The 19,455-nt window shown below is 51.5% G+C and overlaps 1 long non-coding RNA gene across 2 annotated transcripts; it reads right to left on the bottom strand.

Moving 5' to 3' along the window:
- Positions 1 to 419: 419 nt before the first annotated feature.
- LOC125937732 (uncharacterized) lies at positions 420 to 8,044 on the bottom strand. 2 transcript variants are annotated; one of them, XR_007462494.1, is made up of 4 exons: positions 7,091 to 8,044; positions 2,314 to 2,467; positions 1,496 to 1,562; positions 420 to 578 (listed from the first exon to the last, which is right to left on the bottom strand). It is a non-coding gene; the product is annotated as an uncharacterized LOC125937732 (long non-coding RNA). The 2 variants fall into 2 exon arrangements; XR_007462495.1 differs by having other exon boundaries at positions 2,314 to 2,464.
- Between the last annotated feature and the right edge of the window lie 11,411 nt (positions 8,045 to 19,455).

The following is a 19,455-nucleotide window of genomic DNA, read 5'->3' as shown; positions in this document are numbered from 1 at the left end:
AGGAATATTGTATTCTGTGACTTTTAGTCAACCAAGATAAGGAAAAAGAAATCTCAGTGAAAACTGCTAGTTTTCATTTAAGAAATAAAAGAAACGTTCTTCATTTTAAAGGACATCCATCTCGGGGCGTTTGGGTGCCTCCATCAGTTAGGTACCTGACTCTTGATTTCGGCTCAAGTCAGGTCCTCACGGTTCGTGAGATCGAGCCCCATGTTGGGCTCTGCACTCACAGCACGGAGCCTGCTTGGGATTCTGTCTGTCTCTCTCTGGCCCTCTCCTACCCACACATGCTCTCCCTCTCTCTCTCTCTCAATAGAAATAAATAAACATATAGAAAAATAAAGGACACACATTTTGGTAATTTAAAAACACATACTTCTTGTGAGTACTCTTTGAGAAATATTTTATTTTTATGACGCCTGTGGGATGCTGTGCTTTTCCAGCAACACCCGGAACAGTGTGAATTATGCTGCTCTGAACCGTGCGTCTGTCTGTCCCCCGCACGCTTCTTCCCTCTCCTGGAACGTTGTGCTTCATAAATATTTCCTTATGTTGCTGCTGAGTTCCAAGCAATCGCACTGAGCGTAAGAAATGTAACATAAGAAATGTAACAACATATTTCAGTTCATACAAGTGTTGTGGCCTTACCTTCCTGTTCACTTTGTTCCCGGGAGGTCTTGCTCAGAATTTGCCGCATCCTAAGCCAATGGCACTCACTGGGTGTATATTCAGATGACCTCACTTCAGCTTCAAATCTTTCGTGAATTCTTCACTGGACTTTTCCCGTGCGAGAGGCTGTAATCTGTCTCTGCCTCGAGTTCAGGTGGGGGGCCCGGGACGAATTTCCTCCGAACCCCTGACATCCGCATCCTGCCTGCTCTCTGAGCTCTTCGGTTCAGCCATCTGCACTTTTCCCTCTTACGACAGACACGGATTGTACCCAAACCTTTCACTTCCAAGGCCTCGCTGCTGTGAAGTGTAAGCTTTAAAGAGAAGTGTGGGTCCCCTGGGGAGGGAGTGTTTTCTAAGGTCAGGGGCGGGTGGGGGGGAACCCTTGTAGCTCACAGGAGTTTGGGAGAAATGGTCAGAAAGCATTGCTTCCAGAACACGGCACGAGCTTCTCTGATCCTTCTCTAGAAGCATCAGAAGAACAGAATGCAGCCAAGTAACTCCGCCTCTCCGAACAAAGTTGCGGAACGTTTCAGGAGTCAAAACTATTCAGGACCCGGCAAGGGTAACGTTTACAGTTCTGGCATCAGTAACAATCGCCAGGCGTGCAAAGAGGTGGAAGAATCCAGTGTATGTGACAACGAAACCAACGAATAGAAACAGATTTGGGAACATCACCTATTATAGAATTAGTAGGTGGGTTGAAAACCAGTTACGAGACTTTGTTTACTAAAGCAAAAGAAAGTAGGAGCATGTCAGGAAGAGAACTGGAATGTATTTTTTAAACCAAATCGAATTTCTAGAGATGGAAACTAAAATATCTGACATGTGAGTTAATGGATTGGACATCGCAGAAGAAAGGGTCCAGAAACTTTAAGGTTCAGCGAATGAACCTAGACGAAGGAAAACACAGAGAAGAAACTACTGAAAAAATTAAAATGAATTGAAAGAAGGCAGTGCCAGTGAGCCATGATGTGATCCGAGTCCCAGAAGCAGAGACCAGAGGAAGGAGAAAACATTTGGCAAACACAGGTGTCCGCCTCCTGGGGGACTTTTAGCCCCTGCCACAGGGACCAGTGAGGCAGGATGGCTCTCGGGGCCCAGCCAGGTGTGACCGGCCCCCCTCACCTGCCTCACCGGAACCTACGCTCGCCCTGAATCAGAGCACCCGGATTTTGAGGCTGCGGACCGTGGTTTACTTTCCGTTGGCGATTGTTTGGGTGGCCCGAGCACGAGTGGGTTTTCCGCCGAGCGAGAGAACTTGCACGTTCACTCGGGATCCAGTCCTTCGGGACCCAGCTCGAGGCTCCCAGCGGCCCCGCGGCCCACCTGCGCCCTCCCTGAGTGGAAGAGGGTCTCAGATGGGAATCTGAAACCTGGAACCGAGCCCTGCCCCCCGAGGACAGCCCCGCCCGCCGGAGGTCGGCGGACAGGCCCACGTGTGCAGCTCGCAGCCTGTGTGCCCATCCTGTTAATTTTCTGGTCTCATGTAATTTGACAGGGATTTAATAGGAAATACATTCCGTCAGTGGAGGCCAGACACTGTGGTGATGAGACGTTTCTCCCACTGACCCTTGATATTTTTAGATACTCTGTCAACACCATTAAATGAGTTGCTTCCTTAATGTAATTTTCATGCAATACCTGTGGGTTCGTGGGTCTGAGATGAGTGTTTACAGAAAGTGACAGATCATTAGTCCAGCAACCCCTGCAGGCGGGACTTCGGCGCCGTCCGGGGGGGATCCCCAGGTTCCTCGGCTTGTGCAGCCGATGTGTTAGCCGTGAGGCCTGTAACCTGCTGGAAAGGACAAGTGTTCATGCCAGAAACTACAAATATGCCTCTCAATTTGCCTCTTTCATGGGTAACATTTAAACGTAGACCCCAAACTAGTGCTCTGTGCACATAATGGTGATTTCTCTTCACAAGTGACTGGAACTGGCTTGTTATTCTATGTACAGAATAGAGTACTTTTTATTAAGACTTTTTAAGGGTTTAGGTTCACAGCAAACTTGAGGGGGATGCAGAGAAATTTCCCACATATCCCAGCCCCCCAGTCCCCCTCCTATGACGCACACCCTCCCCCCTACACCTCCCGCCTCCTCCCACACAACCCTCCCCCACCACAGACACCCTCCCCTCCCCAGACGGTGCCTTTGTTACACCCGATGAGCCCACAGACGAGCATCCAAGCCCCCGGTTCACATCGGGGTCAGTCTTGGGGGCACACGTTCTATGGTTTGGGACAAATGTATAAGGACACGAATCCCCCACATGGTACCTGACAGAGCAGTTTCACTGCCCTAAGAGTCCTGTGCTCCGACCATCATCCCTCCCCCGACGCCAGGCAACCACCAGTCTCGGTACCATCCCCGTAGTTCTGTCTTTTCCAGAACGTCCTGTGGTTGGACTCACACAGTGTGTAGACTTTCAGACCCGCTTCCTTCACTTAATCATCTGCATAGAAGGTTCGTCCGCGTCTTTTCACGGCTTGATGGCTCATCTCCTTGTAGCGCAGAGTAACCCTCCACTGTCCGCGTCGACCATAGCTTATTCATTTATTCACCCACCGAAGGGCATCCGTGTTTGGGCATTTGGGAACAACACCACTACAAACTCGGGGGGGGGGGGGGCGGGTTGTGTGGACGTGTTTCAATTCCTTTTGTGAATACCAAGGACTACTTGTTAAGAGTGTGCTTCTCTTCGTAAGAGACCCCCACGGTGGCCCCCGCGGTGGCCCCCACAGTGGCCCCCGCAGTGGCCCCCGCGGTGGCCCCCACAGCGACCTCCACAGTGGCCTCCACAATGGCCCCTGCAGTGGCCCCCACGGTGTCCCCCACAGTGACCTCCACAGTGGCCCCCGCAGTGGCCCCCGCAGTGGCCTCCACAGTGGCCCCCGCAGTGGCCCCCACAGTGGCCTCCACAATGGCCCCTGCAGTGGCCCCCACAGTGTCCCCCACAGTGACCTCCACAGTGGCCCCCGCAGTGACCCCCGCAGTGGCCCCCGCAGTGGCCTCCACTGTGCATTCCCGCCGGCAGTGACCCTGACTTCCTGCTGCTCTGCATCCTGGCCGGCGTTGCATGCTGTCAGAGTTCCGATTTGGCCATTCCGGTCGGTGCCCGGTGCTGTCTCACAGTTGTTTCGATTTGTGTGTCCCTGGTGGTATATGGTGCACCATTTCACCTGCTAACTTCCCTCTGTATAACCTCTCTGGGGAGGTGTCTGTTAGGGTTTGGCCCATTTTTTAATTGGGCTGTTTGTTTCCTTAGTATTGAGCTTTAAGAGTTCTTTACATATGTGTATATAAGTTTATTTCTTTATTGAGAGAGACAGAGAGCGAGCGAGATCATGAGTTGGGGAGGGGCGACAGAGGGAGAGATTCCCCCTCAGTCTCCGTGCTGCCAGCTCAGAGCCTGATATGGGGCTCGGCCTCACAAACCTTAAGATCATGACCTGAGCCAAAATGAAGACTCAGATGCTTAACAGACTGAGACACCCAGGCACCCCAGGTTCTTTGTATATTTTGAGTTTTGAATAACAGTCCTTTCTCAGATGTGTCTTTTGCAAATATCTTCTCCCAGTCTGTGGCTCGTCCTCTCTCTCTCTCTCTCTCTGACATTGTCTTTCTGAGAGAAGAATTTTTTTATTTTAATGCAGTCCAGCTTATCGGTCCTTCTTTTCATGGATCCCGTCTTTGGTGTTGGATCTAAAGGTCGACACCATCCCCAAGGCCACCTGGGTGTTCCCCAATATCATCTTCCAGAAGTTTTACATTTTGCATTTTACAAAGACGGTCTTTGCTTCATTGTCAACGATCAGTGACTATACTTACAGGATCTCCATTCACTCTACTGATCTAGATGTCTGTTCTTTGACCAATGTCACATGGTTGTGATTGCTACGGCTTTCTATTATGTCCTAAAATCAGGTGGTATCAGTTCCTGCATAAAGGAGGATGTCACATAATGATTTTAAAAAGTTTAATTTCACCAAGAAGACATAAAAACCCCAAATGTTTATGCACCTAGTAAAAGAATTTCCTTATTTAAACAAAACCTAGTAGAACAGAGAGGAGAAATAAACACATTTACAGTTATTCATGGAGACTTCAAGACCCCACTGTCAATAACTGGAAATCAGCAAGGACCCATGAGTCCTGAGAACACCACCAACCGGTCAGCCCCCTGACGCCACAGGAACACCACCGTCCGTAGCAGAACCTAACTCCTTGTCCAGTGGACACGGAACGCGCACAAAAGTGGACATAGTGTTGTAGGCTCTGGAATCGACATTAACAATTTTGTAAAGATAGAAACGATTTAAAGCGTGTTCTTTGCCCACAGCAGAACAAACAGATATCACCTAACTGCCCACTTTGGAAATTAAACAATATTACCAACTGAGAAACATGACACATCAAAGCTTCCTGGGGTTTATCTTCTCTTATTTTAGCTCTTTCAAACAAAAATGAGACGTGAGTGTTTTTGCACCCACGCTGCAGCATTATTACAGCAGTCCACATGCAGCTTAGTGCTGGGTTGAATTGTCCCCTTTGTGAGACTTAACCGGGTATTTTAGGGGCACTGGAAGTTGGAGTTCTCCCGGTGCGTTCGTGGCTCGGTGCCTGTGCTAGAAATAACTTTTATTTGAAGTAGAGTATTTGCCCCAGGATGAGGGCACCTTCGGCGGCTCCCCCCGGACTCCCCGACCACCTGCCCGCCCTCTGCCATCCAGAGAAAGCAGCTGTTCTGATGTCTGGTCACCTCCGCTTAGTTCTGCCTGGTTTTGAACTTCGTAAGGACCACCTGCCAGTGAAAGTCTACTTGGATAGGAGCCGGGCAAGTTATTTTAACAGAGAGAATTTAAAACAGAAGTGTTCTCCAGCACGGGAGAACTGGGGAGGAAAGGAAGGAAGCACGGGGCTCGGGGGAGGAGAGAGCTGCTCTGTGAGTGGGACAAGTACTCATGTCACGTCGTCATGCCCTCACCGCCCTCCTACCACATGGAATAGCTCCGCCATCAAAGTGTCCCCACATCAGCCCCCTTTTAGCCAAAGCTTACTGTCCACCAAGTGTCCCCACATCAACCCCCTTTTAGCCAAACCTTACTGTCCACCAACCCCAGCAATAATGTTCTGGATTATCTTACAAGCAAAAAAACAAAAAAACAAAAAAAAACCCTTATGAAGTAAAAATGTTCTTCCACATGGTTGTATACACATGCATGTATCGTGTAGATTTTATTTCATGTAGAAAGAAGCATACGTTCTCATTCTGAAATGCTATAATATAGAAGGTAATCAATTAGCCAGTGGTAGTCGTGTTCAAAATTTGCCTAGCACTATGCACAATTTCGCTTGTGTAGACACACATATTTGCCGAGTTAGGTGAAATGGGATTCCACTCCATGTAATAGGCCACCAGCTCTATTTCTTAACCTCTAACTTATCACTTCCGGTAGACACTTGGAAGGAGAAGTTTTAATAACCGCATGACATACACATAACAACTGGTACAACCTCCCTGCAGTGTGGCTGTGATGCTAACAACAGGATGTATGGACACTAACGTCCTATGTGTGTGTAAATAACTCCCCACTGAGGATCATTTCCTGGGGGCGGAACGTGTACGTGCTTGAGGGAAAACACACTGGGCTGCTCTCCGCTCCCACGTAAACACGTCCAGAAGATCTCGTTTCCCTCATCTGGGCCAACCCTTGGGGTGGCCTGTGCGCATGTGTGCGTGTGTGAGATTATGTGTGTGAACGTCCCATATTCGCCCATTTGTTGTAAAATTGTCAGCTTTTAATTTTAATGTCTATTATTGCCAGTGGGCTGAACATTTTCTTCTAATATTTGAATTTTTGGAAACATGGCCTTAGTTTTTCTTTTGTGTTCATTCCTTCCCCTCAATAGGTTCCAATCTGATGGTTGCATGTATTTCTTTTAGTTTCGTTTTCTTGCCAGCAGTGGTCAGAGATCACATACTCTTGGATAAATTCTTGGCACATCCGTTGCCACCGGGAAATAGTAAAGAAAAGCCATCCGTAACATGATGGGTTTTAACTTTCATTTGTCACTTAGGGGTGAGAACATCCCAAGCTTTTAAATTGTATAGTTGTGTCCTCAGATATTTCCTCCCTTATTTGCACACTGTTTACTAATTACTACTTCTTGGAAATTGTGGGATATTACTGAAGGCTCATCATTTCCACAAACACATCCTTGATTAGCAAGTGCCGATGGTGTAATTCTCAAGGTAGAGAAACTTTGACCTCCCTGCAGGCTACTCAGATTCTCAAAGACTGTGAACTGGGAGCCCGTGAGGTCTGTTTCCACATGGCAAGGCGGGGTTCAGCTTTTGGCCCAAAGGCATTTTAGTTTTACATACTTAGGTCAAGAATGTTTCTCGGCATGAACTCACCTGAAAGCTAAAATGATTGTTCTCTGGATCCCTCCAGATCTTCGTAGGTGAGTCCTGCTGTCTGAGGTAAAAACCGGAGTCCCCAGGTGTAGACACTGGATGGTAACAATGGGGAAAGCAGGGGCTCTGTGCTCATTTGACAATCAATCCTCTCCTCAACCGTTTTCCTCCAGGAGTGGTGCGTCATTGCAAATCATTTCCGTTCACGACTTATCAGTCAGGGCAAACACAGAAACTCATTGCTTAATTTCTGTGATAATAAACTAGCAACCCCCAAATCCGTTGTTTTCTTCACGCAGTAACAATTTGTTGGGCGGGGCTTGGTGTGACGGCTCCGTTCTCCACTAGGTGGCACTGCTTAGCGGACTGGGGTGGATCAGTGCGAGTGCAGGTGCGCGTGGGAGAGTGGGCGTGGCTTCGCCCAGCCCCCTCATCGCCGACCCCCGGGAGCTCTGTGCGCTCACAGACCCGCGATCGATCGAGCACCCCTCGTTTGTCTCAGGCCTCCGTCCACTCCCCGCCTCTACCCTGTCCGTGTCCCAGCCGGCTGCCTGCCGGGCCGCACCTCCCTCCCTGGTTTTATCTCAGATGCGCTGTGTTTCAAAAGCCCGCACTTCAGAGGCCCCCTGGCGCGGACTCCAGCCGACTCTCTGGGGAGGACGTTGCTGAGCGGTGGTCCCACGTTGCCCCAGAAAACGTTCGTGTAACCGCACGAGGGCAGAGGTTCAGAGATTAAGGCAAACCACAACACGGCCGGTGCCACCCCACTCTGGCGTCTTTGTCCCCAAACCAGCAAACGGGGCTGCTCTCCAGGATCCGCTGGGACCCTTGCCCGAGGGGAGGCCGCATGGCCTCTACCAAACGCCCTCCAAGCGGGGGAACCGCTTCTCCCCACGTGGCACACGGACCCCGAGACCCCGCTGCCTGCTCCTGGGGATTGGCCCTACTTCCTGGCCGGAGCCCCGCCAGGCACCGAGCTCTGGAACGTCGGACTCTGCGCTCCACTGTTTACAGAATCCTGGCGGCATGGAAACCCCCTCCTTCCTCCCCATCAGTGGTTTTGGGGGGCAGATCCCTCGTCAGTCACTGCGACTGTTTCCACTCTTTCTCTCTCCTCCTCTCCAGCTACTTCCGGGGGAGTTCTTTCCTTGCACTGCCCGACTGAGCCAGAGTCGGTCCGAGGGACAGCTGGCTCCCATCAGGGCCCACTGGTTTCTTCTCAGCATTGCCACGAGCCGTTAAGAGTTTGTGTGACCTGCTGTGTTGTTCGGTCGCCTTCCCCAGAGGAGGCTGGACCTTCCTGGGTGGAGAGGCCTCCGGCTCGTCCCCCACGCAAGTCGCAAGAGGCATTGACTTCATCACGTGCAATCACACAGGTCCTTACGTATGACTTTTGGTGGAAGCCGTAAGGAGGAGGTGACGGAAACCCAGCTGTCCTCACACCCAAGCTGAGACCAGCCCATCCTCCTTCCTAACCTCAACTCCACTCAACCACCGTCAAAGGAGGTTTGGGGTGAAAAGCAGCTTCGTCTGCATTGTGCACAGCGCGTACTTTTGGGCACTTGCAACCAGCTTTGGCGTCAAGATTTATGCACTAAGGAGCCATATTTCTTCAACTTGATTTAGGTTTAATTTTTAAGCAGCTTCCATGATTATGAGAATGTTGAATAATGTTTTATTTTAAATAATAATTAGGGCTTCCTCATACAGGAACTTTTAAAAACTGTTTGAAGGGGCTTCAAAGCCTTCTTAAGTTTAGGCTGTCTCAGAAATAGAGATAATTTTCATAATTTTGTTTTAAAAAGTATGGACCAGTCATTTTTCTGGGCGTCTTAGGGAAGCAATTTTCTTGAAAAGGTTACAGAATCTTTTTTCCTTCTATCATATTTCTCTTCAAAAAGTATTCAGTTTGAAAGAATAGATAAATATTTTATGTGTGCTTTTAAAATCTTCTGTTTTTAACATTGAGAACTGAGATATTTTGGAGGCTCCTGGGTGGCTCAGTCGGTTAAGTGACCTCAACTCAGGTCATGATCTCTCAGCTTGTGGATTCAAGCCCCGTTTGGGGCTCTGTGCTGACATCTCAGAGTCTGGATCCTGCTTCGGATTCTGTGTCTCCCTCTCTCTCTGCCCCTCCCCCCTCTCAAAAATAAATACACATTAAAAAAAAGAACTGAGATATTTTGTTTGCATTGTAGGTAGCACCTGCTGGAGACCTACATATATGGTTTATTTTAAAATCACAGTTTTAAATAAGCTAGTTTGGGGATTATGGTGCTGGTATGGTTCGTTGGTCCACAGTTCGGTGGAAACCCTTAGTGTGTCTGAGGGAATAGGCAATGACACACTTCTGATGGCTTTTCCATTCCCTCAGGGCTGTGCTGCCTCCCCGGGGTTTCCTGGGTCCTTTAGATAAGTCAGCAACTAAGGGTGGAGAAAACCAAACTAAGAGACATAGGAAAACCCACCTGACTCCAAGATTTAAGTTAATTATGTGCTGGTTTTATTACTAACCGACTCCCAGCTCCAGTGTCAGCAAATACCCTCAGCACGATGTAGCCGTGTGACCCACTGCACCCGACACCTGCTGTTTTCGGGTGATCGTCCCACCCCCGAGGCCCTGGGCCCTTCCTTCCTCACCCGTCCACGTCCTGCAAGCAAACGTTGGCTCGTCACACGCGATCCTGCAGACTCGCCAATGAGCATTAAGATCCCATCGGAAACTACAAAACGGTGTGTGACAGAAGGCGAGTGGTCTGGCCCAAATCTGAAGGGACCTCACGGCCCCTGTGACTCCGGGAGAAGCCGGGGGCAAGTATGTACACGGTGGGTGGCCGAGGGCCCATTTAAGGGAGGAGGAGGCTCTGAGTCCCCAGGTGCAGGACGCAGTGTGAGCGGCCCACGTGGGAGTGGGATGAGCGGATTCGGCTTCAGAGGGGTGCGAGGCGGGGTTACAAGGGGACAGGCATCTGAGAGGCACGGGCTGGGGGGGACGGAGCCCCCGTTCGTCAGGACACGGCTGTGTATTGGAAGACATTTAAAGCAAAACATATTCTTCACGTATATTTTTTCTGTTTTAAAAAATGTTTTAATTCTTTCATTTTAGAGACAGAGCGTGGGAGAGGGACAGAGAGAGAGAGAAAGAGAGAGAGAATCTCAAGCAGGCTCCATACTGTCAGCGCAGAGCCTGACGTGGGGCTCGATCCCACATCCCCGGGAGCCCACATCAAGAGTCAGACACCACCCAGGAGCCCCGACGTTTATTTTTTTCTGATAAAAAGTCACACGTGCTTATTGTATTATACAATATTTAGAAAATGTAGGAAAATATAAGACATCGATCACCTTCAATAGCACCATCTAGATAGAACAACAATTAAGCTTTGTCCTTATGTGCACATGCACATGTGTGGATGTGTGCACAAGCGTGTGTGTTTAGGGTCATAGTACTGTGGCTTCTGTTTTATATACTTTCCACAAAGCATTATAGCTTAAATACTTTCTCCTGTGACCGACGATCTCAAATAAGATGTTCCATCAAATAAACTTATTATAATTTAGTGATTCTCCTATTGTTGGAAAATAGCAAAAGGCTTTACCCAAATAATTGTATAAGGTAAACATGGGGAGTAGAGTGGCTGATTCTGCTTTGTTCTCATACAAACCAGGAACTGTAATTATTTTAAAATAAGTACAATTAAAAATAAGTCACCAAATGAGTTACTTGACCAAACTTAACCAATAAACCTGATAAAAATGAGTAATCTGTGCCCTGATTAGATAAGACCATTTAAAGTTAATTTGTTGCTGCAGGAAAGCAAACTTATGGCAGTTTTGCCGTTTCTGATTCAAATTCTGGGATTCCATCCCTTTGTACCGGAGGAAATCGTAACATCCTAGAAGACAAGGAATATGATTCAAGAAGGCTGAATTTTAAAGACTATCACCGTTTGCAATCAGTGGAGGGAATTTCTGCCACGTTGTAAAACGATCGCGTGCAGTGGGTACACTTGCGTTTGCTGGCTTTGTTTTGTCGGTCTGTTTACTGTCCGAAACCTCCCAAGCCTCCTGAAACGTCTCCGAGCTGAGACCCCGATCCCCCGGTGCCACCACCACACATACCTGGTGTCACAGAACCAGCTGCATCCCGGCTGCTCGGGAGACCAGACCCGGGCGCAGACACCGGGACCGTGGACAGTTTGACCGTGGTGACGTGACCCTCTGACGTGGCCCAGGTACGGGCTCGGGCTCTGAGCGTGAGCGGGGTGTCTGTGTCCTTCGCTGGCATTAAGGATTGGACGGGGATCTGTTGGAAGTGATCTTAGCACAGACGGGCTTGAACGCGAAGTCGCCTCGGAAGAGAACAGACTTTTAAAACCATGGAAAGAGACCATGTCCTGGGAATACCATTTTTGCCTGAGGGTTGACTAAGTCTGAGACAAACCTCCAATGAGAGATGTGCAAAAACTGCCTTTTTCCTTAATTCAACTTGAGCTGTTGTTTTTTTTAACTTGCAACCAAGTGTCCAAATGGATTATATGCCTTCAATATAAATTCTCTCCACTGAAGAACTTGACTGGACAAGTTTGGCCACACGGCCCCTCTGATTTCAGATGAACAACTTCCCGACCCTGTGGGTCACTTCTGGTGGTGCCCGGATTGCCACGTTCGGCCGCACTCACAATGAGACTCAGTTCTGATTAACAGTAGTGATGTTACAAGAACAGAAGACTGAGAAGGGAGCCGAGTAGGGAATGTTCCAGAGTCACGGGAGTCAGGCACGCCCCCTATCTCCATGGTGACGAATCTGGGAGGGGATGTGCAGGGCAGTGTGGGTGCGAGGCTGCAGAGCCCGGTCAGAGGCCCCTGCACTCAGGGACGACGTTGTCCCCTACAGAGACAACGGCTCTTACGCCAGGGCTCTCGGGCCACAAGGCGACCCTGCATCCCCAGACGGGCAGTGGTCCTGCAGGTGCCGATAACATAACATCTGAATCGCCCACCCACTGGACTGAGAGGCAAGGACATCAGCACTGACCCCGCCTTTCTCGGCCCTTCGCACTGGGACCCCTCCCGGTTCGGTACACTAGTGAGGGTGGGCCACACGGCCATGTTTTCATCCCACCAGCCGAACGGAGGTGCTGTCAGGCTCCAGCATCGTGGACTCAGCCACGAGCCCTGGCCACCTCGTGTCCACTCGCCTGCCACCTTCCCCATCGTGCAGGGTCGGCTGTGTCCGAACAGGTGGGTGCCTGTCTTCATCCTCCAGCACACGAGCACCTTTCTAGAATGGGATCTGTGGTGGAGTGCAGAGCGGGAGGGAGGGGGAGCTCCTGCAGGCACCCGGGAGGCCACACCGTGTCATGTTGTGCCTGGAGGGCCAGCTGCCCTCAGAGCCTTGGGGACAGGGGCACCAGCAGTGTCTTTCCTGTGTCCTTGACCTTTAAGAGAACAACTTTTTAACGTGTCAAAGTTCAATGCGGGGCAAGGAAGAAGGGGAAGAAAGTTAGAGCTCGAAAGCGAAGCAGAGACCCGAGTGTTCTGGGTTAGTGGCGCCCAGAGAGCACAAGCTAACCGGGAAAGGTGCCTCGGAATGCGTCACCATCGAGCAAAACGTGGTCTGGTGTCACGGGCAGTGGGGGGTGGGTCACGGGAAGGGAGTGAGTGGTGATTTCAGAAACAAGGCATAATTGGAGGGGCATGTTCTCGAGAGGGGAAGAAAGCAGTGCTCGGGGGGTGGATTCTGGGACGGCGTGAGCTTCCCAGAGAATTGCTGCGGTCACCAGTGTGATTTATGTTCTCTTCCCGTGTCCCCGTCTCCCACGTCATCCTTCAGGTTCGCCTGCCGGTGTGCTGACCCCATCAGGGTGATTGAGCGCCACGGCTCCTGTCACACCTCAGATCCGAGTGGTCGTTTCCAAATCACCCTCTAGGACTTAGTGGGTTACAACTGACGGGGGATTGCAAAGCGACGGTAAATCGTCACGAGGATAATGCAATCCTTCAGCAGGCCTTGCTTTTTGATGGGACTAATTTCTCAGCGTTCTTCCTACACAGAATTTGCACGGGTTCCTGCTTGGAAAATATGATTTAGTAAATCTTCGTATTTTCCCAGAGTTTAAAACCACGTCCCCCCAGAAACCTGCACACAGACGTTCACAGCACCTCTTCCATCATCGACAAAACTTGTTAACGACCAGGACGCCCTTCAGCAGGTGGTGATGGATGACCCGGGTCCGTGCAGACAACGGGGTCTCGTTCTGCACTGAAACAAAGAACCACAAGCCACGAAAAGACGCGGGAACGTTACAGAATTGGGAGGAGGGAACCTGGAAGGAGGACACCGGGCAGTGACTCTCCTCGCAAGGGGCTGGTCACCGCCTCTGACCAAACATCCAGTGTGGTTTTCCACTGCCACCAGCTGTCCAGCCTGGTGCCTCAGGAACTGTCTACACGGCGCCAGAGGCATGAGAAGAATTAAGTCTTAAGGCGCATCTGCCGTTCTTAATATCCAGCTCACTCTGTCATGTCGATACGATCTTTTACATAAGTGACTTAGAAAAAAAAACCCACTATCTGAAATCATATTCATTTGTGGTCATTTGTCCGAAAATTGTCACTTCTGCGTTGAACCAGGTCGGTCTGTATCCGCCTCCTGATGAAGACTGATTTTTTGCAACTGAGCAGGTGTGCCTAGGGGGTCATCCAAGAGTTACCAGAGTGGCTCTCTGTTCCCAGACGGTAGATGAGTGTGTACAAAGGCATCTTAAAGCCATGTTCTGGGGCGCCTGGGTGGCTCAGTCGGTTAAGCCTCCGACTTCCGCTCAGGTCGTGATCTCACGGTCCGTGAGTTCGAGCCCCGTGTCGGGCTCTGTGCTGACAGCTCAGAGCCTGGAGCCTGTTTCAGATTCTGTCTCCCTCTCTGTCTCCCCCTCCCCTGCTTGTGCTCTCTTTCTGTCTCTCCCCAAAATAAACAAATATTAAAAAAAAAATTTAAAAAGAAGGTGACGGGCACCTGGGTGCTCAGTCGGTTAAGCATCCAACTTTGGCTCAGGTCATGATCTCATGGTTTGTGGGTTCGAGCCCCTCATCGGCTCTGTACTGACAGCTCAGAGCCTGGAGCCTGCTTCGGATTCTGTGTCCCCCTCTCTCTCTGCCCCTCCCCTGCTCATGCTCTGTCTCTCTCTGTCTCAAAAATAAACAAAAAGATTTAAAAAGCCATGTTCTTAAAATAATTAAGGGAATGAAATCAGCAGTGAGGTTGCAGCCCTTAGCCGTTCCAGAATGACTTTTAGCAGGCTCCCCAAATGCCAGCATAGCCTTAGGAAAGAGCCTTCACTCGGCACGGCCATGGCTAACAAAATGCACCTTATTCTGTCTGTCCACGTCCGATGGCTAAAACCAGGCATCTCAAAACCAATGAGCAAATACAAATAATGTGTTCAACCTGAAGACAGGGATTTTGAGAAGGAAAACATCAGCGGGCGCGTAACTCCTTCTGCCTCTGACATGCCAAAGGAGAAGGTGGAGTAGGAAACTGCGGCCTCCACACCTCGGGCCTCGTCCTCCAGTCCCCTGAGCAGCGGCCGCACGGGCTCTGGTTCCCAGCGACACTCCCGCGACAGGATGGGCCGCTTGCGTCCGCCTCACAAACCGTAACCTGCGGGAGCTTCACACGCGTCATTCTATTTGGTTTCTCGCTGTTTTCCAGGGAAGAACTTAAGGCAGCGCTTGTTACCTCTCGTTGCACGAGGGGGCAAGGCAGGAGGATTCGCTCACAGACGGGTAAGATCCCAAGTGGTGACCTGTGTCCAAGCGCCACGTCTACCCGTTTCCTTACATGGGCCCGTCGCTGCCACTAATCGGCCCACGGCAGTAAGAACCACGACAGGAAGCACTTCAGCGTAGAGAGTGAGGTCGTGGGTCCTCACCACCCAGCTGACCGAGTCCCCAGGCCGGCTCTCCTTCCGCGCGTGACTCGGCCAAGTTACTACAATTTCATAGCCCGTCGGCAGGGCCACGAGCCGACGAAAAGCACGTCAGGAGCAAGTTGCTATAAAAAGTGAGGGAAACGACCTCGCGCAGCCTTGGTGGGGTGCCCGGCACACACTGAGCACGGAGGTGCGTTAACCCCGGTGCTGCTCGGACGTGGACAGACAGACGCCTGGGCGCGCGGTGGAGACGGCAGCCGCCTGCGGCGTCCCGTGGGTGTACCGCAGGGTGTCAGGCCTGGGGAGGGACCACGGGGGGTCAGGTCCCAGAGCAGGGGGAGGGGTCAGACCTCGGGGGGCCGGTCTGCCTGGGGGAGGGGCGGAGAGGCACACGGAAGCCTCGATGAGAACTGGAGGGAGACAGCAGGCGCGGGTCAGCGCTTTGTGGGCCACGGGCATTGGCCACAGGCTCACGTGAACCTGCTGTTTACCAGACACACATCTTCTCTCACCCACAAAGTGAATGAGGGCAGAACAGGTGGTTTTGTCAGCGTTGTCTTTCTGAGGGGAGGAGTCGAGGCTCAGGTAGCCCATTGTCCCCCAGGACCACGGCCCCCCCCGCTCTTGGGGACACGGGCCGGGCTGAGAAAGTGCAAGAGAGTCACCACCATGGGGACGGGCAGGTGAAGCCGCGGTGGGGAGTCTGGGCTTTCGGGGAAGAAACCACACCACACAGAGTCTGAGTGACAAAGGAAAAAAACGAAACAAAAAACTAAAGCCAGGATCCAGAACCCATGATGTAAACGCGTCAGTGGCAGGGCCGTTGAGGGATGAGACTAGGACTATCCTGCACCTCAGAAACGGATTGGTCTGAGTTTTAAAAGGCGAGTTAGTTCCTGAAATGAGGGTTGTGGAGGCCTTGTGACAGCAGGTAGAGCACAGCAGGGGTAGGAGTGACAAAGCCCTCGTCCCCTATTCCTGCCTTTGAGGAGCAAGATAAAAGCACCAACAGAGATCACAGCTCCCCAGATTCAGGGGCACAGGTCTTGCAACGTTAGCTCTGGTTTAACTGGAGACATGTGGTCTATTCCCAGCCTGAGATCCGGGATCCTGCCCTCGCCAGGCCAGTGCCCCGTGGCCCCCACACCCCATGTGACCCCACGTGTCACTTCGGCCGCCACCTGCAGAGTCTGGGCAGAGCCGGGCCGAGGATTGCTGTCAGATGTTCAAAAGATAGTTGCGGTTTTGTTCAGAGACCACTTTGTGTGTGTGTGTGTGTGTGTGTGTGTGCATAATGTGACATGTATGTCACACACAAGTGACAAATGAGGAATTGTCAGCTGTAAGCAACTGCTGCAGGTGCTGAGGGCTCATTGGGCCCCACAGAAAGCGTTGCTTGCTTTTTGTTGAGCCCTCTTGTCCTCACCTGCCTAGGGTTTAGATTAACCATGATTTGACAAATGAGATTGAACTCAATCCGCTAATTCTTTGCCCAATAAACTATATTTAATTTTTTTTGTTTATTTACTCTTGAAAGACAGAGCATGAGTGGGGGAGGGGCAGAGAGAGAGGGAGACACGGAATCCAAAGCAGCTCCAGGCTCTGAGCCATCAGCACAGAGCCCGACGCGGGGCTCAAACTCAGGAACCGTGAGATCACGACCTGAGCCGACGTCAGACGCCCAACTGACCGAGCCCCCCAGGCATCCCTGATAAATCATATTTAAATCTGACGTGTGACCTACCGAAAAACCATTTCTCATTCTCATACAAACCACATTCACGAAACTGAAGCCTCTTTTAACTCTGGCACCAGATGTACTGGGACATTACCCACTGGTCTTTGCCGATCGGAGGAGAGATTTCAAAAAGTGGACGTTATTTCCTCAATTTTTCATGATATTTCAAAATCACAGCTAAAGATATGACTCACATGTAAGACTGATGTGCATTATTGAGACTTTCCCCCACAACTTCAGGGGGCCAGGACCGTCAACAAGGCAATTAGTCAGGCCCTGAGTTACAGCAGGAGCTGATTTCCACCCCCCGGGTCTGCTGGTGTAGACGCCGATGTCTCAGCAGGAGGAGATGTGTGGCCAGCTCGCCGAATGCTGGTCCCCGCACAGGTGCCCGCTGCGGACAACCTCGGAATGTGGGTACTAGGAAGGTGTAGTGACGAATGAGGAAGGGAGGATTTGGGAGAGAATATTTACTATCTTTGCTTTCAGTGTAAGTTCTATAATTTAATTTCTTAAATATCTGCGTTTAACAAGCAGCTAGCAGGAAACCTGGGCGTTTACTGTCGGCCCCTGTGAGCGGGTGTCCACGGCCCAAGGGTCTCAAAACTCCCTTGTAAAATGGTGTTGGGGGTGGAACTTAAAAAACACACTTTAATATACTAAACTGAATCAATTTATAGATAAAATACCGCTCCCTTATAGAAAAAAGGTACAAAGTAAATAAAAAAACAACGAATGACAGCCAGATACGATCATAGTTTACATGTAGTGTGGAGCGTTCTGGTGCTTTTCCCAGCACAAAAGCGGGCGCAAATGTGTTCCTAATGAAAGGCGTTTCTGCTTCTGGAACCCTGTCCTGCTGCCACGTTTAGGGTTCCGCTGGCTCCTCCTGTCACCATCTGGTCTCGTGAGGGCTGTGGCAGCGGAGATGTGGGCGTGTGCTGCAGCGGGGACCGGACGGCCCTGCCCTCACTCGAGTGTCGCTGGACCAGAGCTGGGGATGTGCCACGTGTGGCCCGGGGTGGCGGGGGCTCCCAGAGGCCGGCCGAACGATGTTGCGCCCGCACCTGTCAGCTTGCAGCTGTAATTACATAAAGTAATTACTTTAATTACCAAGTACAACATGGCTCATTGAGGCTCGCAGAGCCAGTGGAGGCGGGGAAAAGGCCCACGGACAGCGGGTCCCTGGCAAGAGCATGGTAGTGGGGGTGCGGCCTGTGGCAGGGCCCCAGGCGTGGCTCCAGCCCCCCCCCCCCCCCCGACACACACACGATGCCAGAGAGGAGACATCAGTGCTCCAGCAGGGGTCACAGGACACCAAACACGTGACCTTCGTGGCCTTGGTGGCCTTGGTGGGTAGAGTGAGGCCCACGGTGGGGGTGCTGGTGGCCACCGCCCCAGCAAGGACACGTCGGCCAGCGGGTGAGGCTGGCCGGTCGCAGGCGCCTGTGGGAGGGAGGTGTGTCAGCCGCAGACCTTACAGCCCCCCCGGCCCTGCCCACAGCCACGTGTCCAGGATCAAAGAGCACTCTGCTTCTCAACGTTCGGTACATTTTTTTCTAAATTAGAGTCAACTCCAAAGTCCTACCAGAGGTTAGTAACTGTAAGTCCATGATGTAAAATCTCCGATTATACTGTGGCTGATTATTCAGGTTGCTACGAAGCAGTAATTAAAATTTACAGTCACTGGGCTGAGTCCCTGTGACGATCAGGGCTGAGTAACCCCGCGGGGCCTGATTTCAGGACCTCAGGGTCTGAGTGACACATTTCTATCGGAATATTTTGAACGTTTATCCAAGGATACAAACTGTATTGGCTTCTTCATAATTGCTTTTTGATTATTACAGCACTCTGACAATCAGTCAGCTTCTAACCTGCCTCATCGCAGAAGCCAATATTTGAATGGGTCCCCACCCCAGGTCCTCAGCCTCCCACAGATGTGTTGTGGGGCCACGGGCATTTGGGTGCAGAGGCTGAGACCATGAGCATCCTGCACCCCCCCACACGGAACCAGGCCGGAGGCCCCCCCCACGGGACCAGGCGGGAGGCCCCCACCCCAGCCCCCCCGACCAGGCAGGAGGCCCCACCGCCCACCCCAGGACCAGGCGGGAGGCCCCCCACCGGGACCAGGCAGGAGGCCCCACCCCACCTCCCCCCACCCCCACCCCCACCCCCGGGACCAGGCGGAAGGCCCCACTTCCCCACCCCGCCTGGGACCAGGTGGCAGGCCCCACCCCCCCACAAGGGACCAGGGGGGAGGGCCCCCCCCCACGGGACCAGGGACAGGGGCCTTGCATGTGGGGCAGAGACAGCCGTCAGGACTCCTGCTTCGTCATCACACCGATGGCATCACCGAAGTCATCCAGCAGGCAGAGGCCTCCGGATCATTGGGGAAGGAAGCTGTGCCCTTAGCCCCCCACCCCCCGGGTGGATGACACAGCCAGGAGACAGGGGACATGAGCATTTAGATGCTGTGAACATTTTATTTTTGTTATATGAATGTTCGCCTCTGATTGCAAGGGTTTTTTTTCAGTGATTGGATGTTTTGGCTTGGCTTTGAAGAAAAAAGGACTTTTCAAAGGGAAAAAAATAGGGGGAAAGTGTTTTCAGGGTGAGTAAAGTAAGGAAAACAGGTTTTCAGCCTGCCTTTCCTCCCCTCCTCCCCTTCCATGGCCGACAGCCTCTACTCCTCACTC

This window comes from Panthera uncia (assembly GCF_023721935.1).
Source record: "Panthera uncia isolate 11264 chromosome A3 unlocalized genomic scaffold, Puncia_PCG_1.0 HiC_scaffold_12, whole genome shotgun sequence".
Classification (NCBI taxonomy): domain Eukaryota; kingdom Metazoa; phylum Chordata; class Mammalia; order Carnivora; family Felidae; genus Panthera; species Panthera uncia.
Note: the sequence above shows the minus strand (reverse complement) of the source record. Positions and strands in the feature narration are given on the sequence as shown.